This window comes from Ranitomeya variabilis, chromosome 7 (assembly GCF_051348905.1).
Source record: "Ranitomeya variabilis isolate aRanVar5 chromosome 7, aRanVar5.hap1, whole genome shotgun sequence".
Lineage (NCBI taxonomy): Eukaryota > Metazoa > Chordata > Amphibia > Anura > Dendrobatidae > Ranitomeya > Ranitomeya variabilis.
In genome coordinates, this window is record NC_135238.1 from 34,704,601 (window position 1) to 34,717,700 (window position 13,100).

General features: G+C 43.4%; 1 long non-coding RNA gene across 2 annotated transcripts in view; it reads right to left on the reverse strand.

The window, feature by feature from the left end:
* Window positions 1-13,100, reverse strand: part of LOC143784894 (uncharacterized) — a 36,653-nt gene that overhangs the window by 16,534 nt on the left and 7,019 nt on the right. For both annotated transcript variants that reach the window (XR_013217901.1, XR_013217900.1), the window contains exon 3: window positions 11,949-12,081. This is a non-coding gene — a long non-coding RNA (uncharacterized LOC143784894). The remainder of the gene's footprint in view (window positions 1-11,948; window positions 12,082-13,100) is intronic.

The following is a 13,100-nucleotide window of genomic DNA, read 5'->3' on the forward strand; positions in this document are numbered from 1 at the left end:
GATCATTGTCATGTTGAAAGACCCAGCCACGTTTCATCTTCAATGCCCTTGCTGATGGAAGGAGGTTTGCACTCAAAATCTCACGATACATGGCCCCATTCATTCTTTCATGTACCCGGATCAGTCGTCCTGGCCCCTTTGCAGAGAAACAGCCCCAAAGCATGATGTTTCCACCACCATGCTTTACAGTAGGTATGGTGTTTGATGGATGCAACTCAGTATTCTTTTTCCTCCAAACACGACAAGTTGTGTTTCTACCAAACAGTTCCAGTTTGGTTTCATCAGACCATAGGACATTCTCCCAAAACTCCTCTGGATCATCCAAATGCTCTCTAGCAAACTTCAGACGGGCCCGGACATGTACTGGCTTAAGCAGTGGGACACGTCTGGCACTGCAGGATCTGAGTCCATGGTGGCGTAGTGTGTTACTTATGGTAGGCCTTGTTACATTGGTCCCAGCTCTCTGCAGTTCATTCACTAGGTCCCCCCACGTGGTTCTGGGATTTTTGCTCACCGTTCTTGTGATCATTCTGACCCCACGGGGTGGGATTTTGCATGGAGCCCCAGATCGAGGGAGATTATCAGTGGTCTTGTATGTCTTCCATTTTCTAATTATTGCTCCCACTGTTGATTTCTTCACTCCAAGCTGGTTGGCTATTGCAGATTCAGTCTTCCCAGCCTGGTGCAGGGCTACAATTTTGTTTCTGGTGTCCTTTGACAGCTCTTTGGTCTTCACCATAGTGGAGTTTGGAGTCAGACTGTTTGAGGGTGTGCACAGGTGTCTTTTTATACTGATAACAAGTTTAAACAGGTGCCATTACTACAGGTAATGAGGGGAGGAAAGAGGAGTGTCATGATCTCAATGGCAAGAGAACATAGCATCAGCATATATAGGAACTAGCTCTTGGAAGATGGAAACTGAGCTGACCATGAACTAAACCTAACGCACAACTAGCAGTGGCCGGGTAGCATGCCTACGTTGATTCTAGATGCCCAGCACCAGCCGGAGGACTAAATAAAGCTAGCAGAGGAAAATATTAGTCCTAGCTCACCTCTAGAGAATTACCCCGAAAGGAGACAGAGGCCCCCCACATGTATTGGCGGTGAGTTAAGATGAAATAACAAACGTAGTATGAAAATAGGTTTAGCAAATTTGAGGTCCACTTACTACATAGCAGAAGACAGAAAGGACACTTTCATGGTCAGCTGAAAACCCTCTCAAAACACCATCCAGAAATTACTTTAAAACTCTGGCATTAACTCATAACACCAGAGTGGCAATTCCTGTTCACAAGAGCTTTCCAGACACAGTAACGAAACTACAGCTGTGAACTGGAACAAAAATGCAAAAACAAACATGGACAAGAGTCCAACTTATCTAGTAGTTGTCTAGGAGCAGGAACAAGCACAGAGAGGCTTCTGATAACATTGCTGACCGGCAAGCAACTAACAGAGAAGCAAGGTTATATAGCGACTCCCACATCTTGATGGGAACAGGTGAACAGAGAAGATGAAGACACCAGTTCAATTCCACCAGTAGCCACCGGGGGAGCCCAGAATCCAAATTCACAACAGTACCCCCCCCTCAAGGAGGGGGCACCGAACCCTCACCAGAACCACCAGGGCGATCAGGATGGGCCCTATGAAAGGCACGAACCAGATCAGAGGCATGAACATCAGATGCATTCACCCAAGAATTATCCTCCTGGCCGTATCCCTTCCACTTGACCAGATACTGGAGTCTCCGTCTGGAAACACGGGAGTCTAAGATTTTCTCCACAACGTACTCCAACTCACCCTCAACCAACACCGGAGCAGGAGGCTCAACGGAAGGCACAACCGGTACCTCATACCTGCGCAATAATGACCGATGAAAAACGTTATGAATAGAAAAGGATGCAGGGAGGTCCAAACGGAAGGAAACAGGGTTAAGGATCTCCAATATCTTATACGGGCTGATGAACCGAGGCTTAAACTTAGGAGAAGAGACCCTCATAGGGACAAAACGAGAAGACAACCACACCAAATCCCCAACACAAAGCCGAGGACCAACACGACGGTGGCGGTTGGCAAAAAGCTGAGTCTTCTCCTGGGACAACCTCAAATTGTCCACCACCTGCCCCCAGATCTGATGCAATCTCTCCACCACAGCATCCACTCCAGGACAATCCGAAGATTCCACCTGACCAGAGGAAAATCGAGGATGAAACCCCGAATTACAGAAAAACGGGGACACCAAAGTGGCAGAGCTGGCCCGATTATTGAGAGCGAACTCCGCCAATGGCAAAAAAGCAACCCAATCATCCTGGTCAGCAGACACAAAACACCTCAGATATGTCTCCAGGGTCTGATTAGTCCGCTCGGTCTGGCCATTCGTCTGAGGATGGAAAGCGGACGAAAAAGATAAATCTATGCCCATCCTAGCACAGAATGCCCGCCAAAATCTAGACACGAATTGGGTCCCTCTGTCAGAAATGATATTCTCAGGAATACCATGCAAACGAACAACATTTTGAAAAAACAGAGGAACCAACTCGGAAGAAGAAGGCAACTTGGGCAGAGGAACCAAATGGACCATCTTAGAAAAACGGTCACACACCACCCAGATGACAGACATCTTCTGAGAAACAGGCAGATCTGAAATAAAATCCATCGAGATGTGCGTCCAAGGCCTCTTAGGAATAGGCAAGGGCAACAATAATCCACTAGCCCGAGAACAACAAGGCTTGGCCCGAGCACAAACGTCACAAGACTGCACAAAGCCTCGCACATCTCGTGACAGGGAAGGCCACCAGAAGGACCTTGCCACCAAATCCCTGGTACCAAAAATGCCAGGATGACCTGCCAACGCAGAAGAATGAACCTCAGAGATGACTCTACTGGTCCAATCATCAGGAACAAACAGTTTATCAGGTGGGCAACGATCAGGTCTATCCGCCTGAAACTCCTGCAAGGCCCGCCGCAGGTCTGGAGAAACGGCTGACAATACCACTCCATCCTTAAGGATACCTGTGGGCTCAGAGTTACCAGGCGAGTCAGGCTCAAAACTCCTAGAAAGGGCATCCGCCTTAACATTCTTAGAACCCGGTAGGTATGACACCACAAAATTAAACCGAGAGAAAAATAATGACCAGCGCGCCTGTCTAGGATTCAGGCGCCTGGCGGTCTCAAGATAAATCAAATTTTTGTGGTCAGTCAATACCACCACCTGATGTCTGGCCCCCTCAAGCCAATGGCGCCACTCCTCAAAAGCCCACTTCATGGCCAAAAGCTCCCGATTCCCAACATCATAATTCCGCTCAGCGGGCGAAAATTTACGGGAAAAGAAGGCACAAGGCCTCATCACGGAGCAGTCAGAACTTTTCTGCGACAACACTGCCCCAGCTCCGATCTCAGAAGCGTCGACCTCAACCTGAAAAGGTAGAGCAACATCAGGCTGACGCAACACAGGGGCAGAGGAAAAACGGCGCTTAAGCTCCCGAAAGGCCTCCACAGCATCAGGGGACCAATCAGCAACATCAGCACCCTTCTTAGTCAAATCGGTCAATGGCTTAGCAATATCCGAAAAACCAGCAATAAATCGACGATAAAAGTTAGCAAAGCCCAAAAATTTCTGAAGACTCTTAAGAGAAGAGGGCTGCGTCCAATCACAAATGGCTTGAACCTTGACAGGATCCATTTCAATGGAAGAGGGGGAAAAAATATATCCCAAAAAGGAAATCCTCTGTACCCCAAAAACACACTTAGAACCCTTCACACACAAAGAATTAGACCGCAAAACCTGAAAAACCCTCCTGACTTGCTGGACATGAGAGTCCCAGTCATCCGAAAAAATCAGAATATCATCCAGATACACAATCATAAATTTATCCAAATAATCGCGAAAAATATCATGCATAAAGGACTGGAAAACTGACGGAGCATTTGAAAGACCAAAAGGCATCACTAAATACTCAAAGTGGCCCTCGGGCGTATTAAATGCGGTTTTCCACTCATCCCCCTGCCTGATTCGCACCAAATTATACGCCCCCCGAAGGTCAATCTTAGAGAACCACTTGGCCCCCTTTATGCGAGCAAACAAATCAGTCAGCAACGGCAATGGGTATTGATATTTAACAGTGATTTTATTCAAAAGCCGATAATCGATACATGGTCTCAAAGAGCCGTCTTTTTTTGACACAAAGAAAAAACCGGCTCCTAAGGGAGATGACGATGGACGAATATGTCCCTTTTCCAAGGACTCCTTTATATATTCTCGCATAGCAGCATGTTCAGGCACAGACAGATTAAATAAACGACCCTTTGGGTATTTACTACCCGGGATTAAATCTATGGCACAATCGCACTCTCGGTGCGGAGGTAACGAACCAAGCTTGGATTCTTCAAAGACGTCACGATAGTCAGACAGGAACTCAGGAATTTCAGAGGGAATAGATGATGAAATGGAAACCACAGGTACATCCCCATGAGCCCCCTTACATCCCCAGCTCAACACAGACATAGCTCTCCAGTCGAGGACTGGGTTGTGAGATTGCAGCCAAGGCAATCCTAACACCAAATCATCATGTAGATTATACAGCACCAGAAAGCGAATAATCTCCTGGTGATCCGGATTAATACGCATAGTTACTTGTGTCCAGTATTGTGGTTTATTATTAGCCAATGGGGTGGAGTCAATCCCCTTCAGAGGAATAGGAGTCTCCAAAGGCTCTAAATCATACCCACAGCGTTTGGCAAAGGACCAATCCATAAGACTCAAAGCGGCGCCAGAGTCGACATAGGCGTCCGTGGTAATAGATGACAAAGAGCAAATCAGGGTCACAGATAGAATAAACTTAGACGGTAAGGTGCAAATGGAAACAGATTTACCAAGCTTTTTAGTGCGCTTAGAGCATGCTGATATAACATGAGTAGAATCACCACAATAGAAACACAACCCATTTTTCCGTCTAAAATTCTGCCGCTCGCTTCGGGACAGAATTCTATCACACTGCATACTCTCTGGCGACCTCTCAGTGGAAACCGCCAGATGGTGCACTGGTTTGCGCTCCCGCAGACGCCTATCGATCTGAATAGCCATTGTCATGGACTCATTCAGACCCGCAGGCACAGGGAACCCCACCATAACATCCTTAATGGCATCAGAGAGACCCTCTCTGAAAGTCGCCGCCAGGGCGCACTCATTCCACTGAGTAAGCACAGACCATTTACGGAATCTTTGGCAGTAAATTTCCGCTTCATCTTGCCCCTGAGATAGGGACATCAAAGTTTTTTCTGCCTGAAGCTCCAAATGAGGTTCGTCATAAAGCAACCCCAAGGCCAGAAAAAACGCATCCACATTGAGCAACGCAGGATCCCCTGGTGTCAATGAAAAAGCCCAGTCTTGAGGGTCGCCCCGGAGCAAGGAAATCACAATCCTGACCTGCTGTGCAGGGTCTCCGGCAGAGCGAGATTTCAGGGACAAAAATAATTTGCAATTATTTCGAAAATTCTGAAACCCGGATCTATTCCCCGAGAAAAATTCCGGCAAAGGAATTCTCGGCTCAGATACAGGTGCATGACAAACAAAATCTTGCAATTTTTGTACCTTCGTGGCGAGATTATTCAAACCTGCAGTTACACTCTGAAGATCCATTACAAACAGGTGGACACAGAGCCATTCAAGGGTTAAGAGGAGGAAAGAAGCAGCTAGACAGCAATTAAGGGCTAGGCAGCAAAACTCTGAAGGGAAAAAAAAAAAAAAAAAAAAAAATTTCCCTTAAACACTTCTCTATCTCCTGCTTCAGCCCAAACAATTAACACTTTGTGGGCCGGTCAAACTGTCATGATCTCAATGGCAAGAGAACATAGCATCAGCATATATAGGAACTAGCTCTTGGAAGATGGAAACTGAGCTGACCATGAACTAAACCTAACGCACAACTAGCAGTGGCCGGGTAGCATGCCTACGTTGATTCTAGATGCCCAGCACCAGCCGGAGGACTAAATAAAGCTAGCAGAGGAAAATATTAGTCCTAGCTCACCTCTAGAGAAATACCCCGAAAGGAGACAGAGGCCCCCCACATGTATTGGCGGTGAGTTAAGATGAAATAACAAACGTAGTATGAAAATAGGTTTAGCAAATTTGAGGTCCACTTACTACATAGCAGAAGACAGAAAGGACACTTTCATGGTCAGCTGAAAACCCTCTCAAAACACCATCCAGAAATTACTTTAAAACTCTGGCATTAACTCATAACACCAGAGTGGCAATTCCTGTTCACAAGAGCTTTCCAGACACAGTAACGAAACTACAGCTGTGAACTGGAACAAAAATGCAAAAACAAACATGGACAAGAGTCCAACTTATCTAGTAGTTGTCTAGGAGCAGGAACAAGCACAGAGAGGCTTCTGATAACATTGCTGACCGGCAAGCAACTAACAGAGAAGCAAGGTTATATAGCGACTCCCACATCTTGATGGGAACAGGTGAACAGAGAAGATGAAGACACCAGTTCAATTCCACCAGTAGCCACCGGGGGAGCCCAGAATCCAAATTCACAACAGAGGAGACTCTTAAAGAAGAAGTTACAGGTCTGTGAGAGCCAGAAATCTGGATTGTTTGTTTCTGACCAAATACTTATTTTCCACCATAATATGCAAATAAAATGATAAAAAAACAGACAATGTGATTTTCTGGATTTTTTTTCTCAGTTTGTCTCCCATAGTTGAGGTCTACCTATGATGTAAATTACAGACGCCTCTCATCTTTTTAAGTGGTGGAACTTGCACTATTGCTGACTGACTAAATACTTTTTTGCCCCACTGTATATATGTACCAACATTTGCATCCTTAACCATGGGACATCGTAAGCCCTGTCCCTTTTCTGTCCCCTTCCCCAGTTTACAAATTAGCATTTTTTTTTAATGTCCTGATTGAAGGCTCATCATGTAAAGATCTGGATTATCAATTGGCAAGTACAATTTGTATAATATTTCAATGATCACTAATACCAAAGGCATTCAACTGATTTGCAATGTGATATGCCAGGGTGCCATCATGGTATTTGTTATCTTAATGGTAAGAATAGAAGTGCGGGAAGGGCAATTACTCCATCAAATGTAATGCAAATACCACAGAGGGTCCAAAACCAGTGCAAACATAGTCTAATTCCCCCTATACATCGGATGAAAGTCAAATGGACCCTCAGATTTCCCGGCTGACGTATATGGGGCCTTCTGACTATCCATCAGACAGGTGATGTCGGGGGAGTGAAGGATCGGCCAGTTGGAATTTCAGTAGTTGATTGTTTTGTCCCCTCTTTCCTGGTGGTAAACATATGGGCCGAGATCATGTGTGCCGGAAATCCCAAAGAGATCTCTCAAGAGTATGGCTAGTTTAAAGGTCTGTACTTGAGCATCTGATGGCCTAAAAATTCTGTTGGCCCATTGTAAATAGTCAATTGCCATTTTAAACTACAATTTATGGGTTTATAATGTGGGAGAAAGGAAAGTAACCCCTTCACAACATCCACCATACATGAACGGCACAAGTTGGAAGCGGGTGTATGGAGCGGGCTCACGCAGTGAGCCCGCCCTATACCCAGTTGATGATGGCTGTGCATTACAGCCAGGACCTGCCATTAACAATCGTGGATGGAGCGGTGCTCCACCCACAATTGTTAACCTGTTAAATGCATGTCATTCTCTCTGCCTTGGTGCACCCTTGACGTGATCGGAGTCTCCAATAGGTGGTCATAACAGCCAGAGATCTGCTGATGACCTCTGTGCCTATCATTATGACCCTTTTTTTTGACTGGGCTTCAAAAGAAATCATGATGTTTGCTACATACAGTGGGGCAAAAAAGTATTTAGTCAGTCAGCAATAGTGCAAGTTCCACCACTTAAAAAGATGAGAGGCGTCTGTAATTTACATCATAGGTAGACCTCAACTATGGGAGACAAACTGAGAAAACAAAATCCAGAAAATCACATTGTCTGTTTTTTTATCATTTTATTTGCATATTATGGTGGAAAATAAGTATTTGGTCAGAAACAAACAATCCAGATTTCTGGCTCTCACAGACCTGTAACTTCTTCTTTAAGAGTCTCCTCTTTCCTCCCCTCATTACCTGTAGTAATGGCACCTGTTTAAACTTGTTATCAGTATAAAAAGACACCTGTGCACACCCTCAAACAGTCTGACTCCAAACTCCACTATGGTGAAGACCAAAGAGCTGTCAAAGGACACCAGAAACAAAATTGTAGCCCTGCACCAGGCTGGGAAGACTGAATCTGCAATAGCCAACCAGCTTGGAGTGAAGAAATCAACAGTGGGAGCAATAATTAGAAAATGGAAGACATACAAGACCACTGATAATCTCCCTCGATCTGGGGCTCCATGCAAAATCCCACCCCGTGGGGTCAGAATGATCACAAGAACGGTGAGCAAAAATCCCAGAACCACGTGGGGAGACCTAGTGAATGAACTGCAGAGAGCTGGGACCAATGTAACAAGGCCTACCATAAGTAACACACTACGCCACCATGGACTCAGATCCTGCAGTGCCAGACGTGTCCCACTGCTTAAGCCAGTACATGTCCGGGCCCGTCTGAAGTTTGCTAGAGAGCATTTGGATGATCCAGAGGAGTTTTGGGAGAATGTCCTATGGTCTGATGAAACCAAACTGGAACTGTTTGGTAGAAACACAACTTGTCGTGTTTGGAGGAAAAAGAATACTGAGTTGCATCCATCAAACACCATACCTACTGTAAAGCATGGTGGTGGAAACATCATGCTTTGGGGCTGTTTCTCTGCAAAGGGGCCAGGACGACTGATCCGGGTACATGAAAGAATGAATGGGGCCATGTATCGTGAGATTTTGAGTGCAAACCTCCTTCCATCAGCAAGGGCATTGAAGATGAAACGTGGCTGGGTCTTTCAACATGACAATGATCCAAAGCACACCGCCAGGGCAACGAAAGGAGTGGCTTCGTAAGAAGCATTTCAAGGTCCTGGAGTGGCCTAGCCAGTCTCCAGATCTCAACCCTATAGAAAACCTTTGGAGGGAGTTGAAAGTCCGTGTTGCCAAGCGAAAAGCCAAAAACATCACTGCTCTAGAGGAGATCTGCATGGAGGAATGGGCCAACATACCAACAACAGTGTGTGGCAACCTTGTGAAGACTTACAGAAAACGTTTGACCTCTGTCATTGCCAACAAAGGATATTTTACAAAGTATTGAGATGAAATTTTGTTTCTGACCAAATACTTATTTTCCACCATAATATGCAAATTAAATGTTAAAAAAACAGACAATGTGATTTTCTGGATTTTTTTTTCTCAGTTTGTCTCCCATAGTTGAGGTCTACCTATGATGTAAATTACAGACGCCTCTCATATTTTTAAGTGGTGGAACTTGCACTATTGCTGACTGACTAAATACTTTTTTGCCCCACTGTACACTGATGCTGTGACATAGCTGTATATAGCACAAGTGAACGGAAGATCATATCTTCAAGTCCCCTAAGGACTAACTATAACAATGAAAAGTAAAAAAAGTTTTAAAAAATATAAAAAAAAATAAAAAACCTAAAAGTCCAAATCACCCCCTTTTCCCTCATTGAAAATAAAAATATATAAAAAAAAACACATATGTGCTATTGCCACGTTAAGAAAGGCACAATCTATCAAAAAATAAAAACAATTAAACCAATCGGTAAACAACATAAACGAAAAAAATGAAAGAACTCCAAAATTAAGTTTTTTTGGTCACCGCAATTCCACAAATAAGGCTGCAACAAGTGATCAAAAAGCTACATCTATCACAAAATAGTATTAATGAAAACTTTGTCTAGTCCATGCAAAAAATAAGCCATCACCCAGCTCCATCGGCTGAAAAATAAAAATGTGAGAGATCTCGGAAAATGGTGGCACAACCCTACAAAAATTTTTGGCCAAACTTCTGACTTTTTTCATCACTAAAATAATAAAAAATCTGGACATGTTGGGTATCAACGTAATCGTATTGATGAGGAGAATCATATTGGAAGGTCATTTTCACCACAAAATGTACGCTGAAAAAACAATTCCCAAAAAATAATGTCAGAATTGCTTTTTTTTCACAATTTCACAGCACTTGGAATTTTGTTCCCATTTTTCAGTACACTATGTGGTAAAATGAATGATGTAGTTCAAAAGTACAACTCGTCCCACAACAAAAACCAAGCCTTCATACATCTATGTGGACAGAAAAATGAAAGAGTTATGGCTCTGTGAAGAAGAAGGGGAGAAAAAAATGGAAAACACGAAAAGGGAAATTGGCCCCATAGTGAAGGCATCAAAAAAGGGCCACCAATATGACTAGCTGATCCAAAATTCCCCTTTTCCCATTTTTATATCTGTTTATTAGAACTTTATCTTGTCATCTAGCGGTTCCCCATCTACCAATGTCAACAACTGTGGCGTAACCTACCTGACTCTTTATCCCCAGGGTGCAGGATGATCCTCCAGTGGTCTTCACCCATAATATGATAGTGGTTCGCAATACTGTCCATGAGGTCCAACATAGTTTATTACGATGTTTTATATAACCAGATGGAGGACTCCACGTCTCATCTCCTTTGGTTAGCTCAAGATAGTTAACTCCAACACTATGGACTAGACCAGTGGTCCCCAACTCCTGTCCTCAAGAGCCACCAACAGGTCATGTTTTCAGTATCTCCTTAGTATTGCGCAGGTGATAATTGCATCACCTGTGCAATACTAAGGAAATCCTGAAAACATGACCTGTTGGTGGCTCTTGAGGACCGGAGTTGGGGACCACTGGACTAGACTATTCCATTTAAAATTGAAAATGTTTTGGTCCTAAATGACGTTAAATAAAAAGTACGAAAATCGTAAAAGTCCTGTTAAGAGAACGGTAATGACCAGCGGAGTTATTATAAGAATTTCATAAGATGATGAATGTTAAGAATTTAGCACCTTCTGTCCAACATCCGATCAGAATTTTTCTATGTGTACAGTATAGTCTCTGTTCGCAAGTAGTTGGCCCTTTCTAACATTTTTTACAATACATTACACTAATTGTTCATTGGATTATTATCACGATCTTGACATTTTTGTATATTTTTTTTTTTTACATCATGAAACGTAATCGAAATTGATAATCTTGGACCTCTGCGTTTAGAAGATTAGTGGAGGATGTTCATTTACGGAACATTGCAGCCTTTGAAGAGCATCTTCAGCAAGAAGCAGGCTCCTAAAATCTCATCAGTATATCAACACAGTAGATAAGGGCAGTGTTGTACTTACACTTCTTTAATTAAGTGAATAATTAAAAAGAAGTTGATCATCAATTAGTTAATTAAATAATTAATCCATTTTAGTTTCATACCCTTTTTCTTACTAATCAGCGTGGTCTCGGTAATGAGCCTCCTTAGTTGCTTAGAAACATCTTCCCAGCTTAAACAGTCAGCAGCTGGCGGAAGATGCACCAGACTGAGAGGGAACCAATACCAGGCGCTAACAGTCTGACACTTAAGGTAGAAGACCAGGGCATCCTCGTATTAATGTTAACAGTGGGTTAGTCCCTTTAACAAACCTTAATCTGTGTATGTCTATGGCTGAGAACATATGTGTATTATGTGTGTAATATCGCGTAGTGGGGTCACTGGGATAGCGCTCGTTTTTAGTTTATTTAGCATTTATGTAATTATATTAATGATAGAAATGTTAAAACATTAGACCATAGTTATGAAATAGATATAATTTTAGTGTGTGGCGCTACCATAACCTTGTTTTTGGGGCTATGTTCGAATTAGATCTCTCCTTTACTCCCTATATTTTATCCCTCGCTCACTGATGTAACCTACACTTCACAAATATAAACCAAATCTGCCCTTTTCTTACTATGGAAAGAATAATTTTTTCCCATAATTTATTCTCATTTTGATTAGTGTCTCTCATTACTTATCAGTCTTCTGATTTTCAAACTCTCCGCACTCCAATTTATCCTGAAAAAAGCAACCAGGCTCATCTTTCTGTCCAGCCACTACACCGATGCCTTCACTCTGTGCCAGTCAGTTCACTGGTTGTCTATCCTCTGTAGAATACAATATAAACTCATCACTTGCACTCACAAAGCTCTCCGCAGTTCTGTGTTTACGATTTAAGACTAAGGGTATGTGCACACGTCCGGATTTCTTGCAGAAATTTCCTGAAGAAAACCGGAAATTTTCTGCAAGAAATCCGCTTTTTTTTTTGCGTTTTTTTTTCCGAATTTTTTAGCATTCTGCAAGCGTAATTAGCTTGCAGAATGCTAAAGTTTTCCAAGCGATCTGTAGCATCGCTTGGAAAACTGACTGACAGGTTGGTCACACTTGTCAAACCTACTGTTTGACAAGTGTGACCAACTTTTTACTATAGATGCTGCTTTTGCAGCATCTATAGTAAAAGATAGAATGTTTAAAAATAATAAAAAACATAAAAAATATGCTTATACTCACCCGCAGACAGCTGATCTCCTCACCGGCGTCCGTTCCGTATAGATGGTGTGCGCGCAGGACCTTCCATGACGTCACGGTCACGTGAGCGGTCACATGACCGGTCTCGACCAATCACAGGACCATGATCGGCAGGGTCCTTCACCGCACACCAGCTACAGGAACCGAACGGCAGCGTGCAGTGGTGAGGCGGGAACACTGCGGGGAACATCAAGGGTGAGTATAGGACTATTTTTTATTTTAATTCTTTTATTTTTGACCAATTATATGGTGCCCAGTCCGTGGAGGAGAGTCTCCTCTCCTCCACCCTGGGTACCAACCGCACATAATCTGCTTACTTCCCGCATGGTGTGCACAGCCCCGTGCGGGAAGTAAGCAGATCAATGGACTCCAAGGTGTGCGGAATCCCTGCAATTCCGCATTTTTAATGAACATGTTGCTTTTTTTTCCGCGATGCGATTTTTTTGCGGAAAAAATCGCAACATTTGCACAAAAAATGCGGAATACACTGTAAATAATAGGAGGCATATGTTAGCGTTTTTTTCGCGTTTTTATCACGTTTTTATAGCGAAAAAACGCGAAAAAACGCTAAAAATCCTGAACGTGTGCACATGGCCTA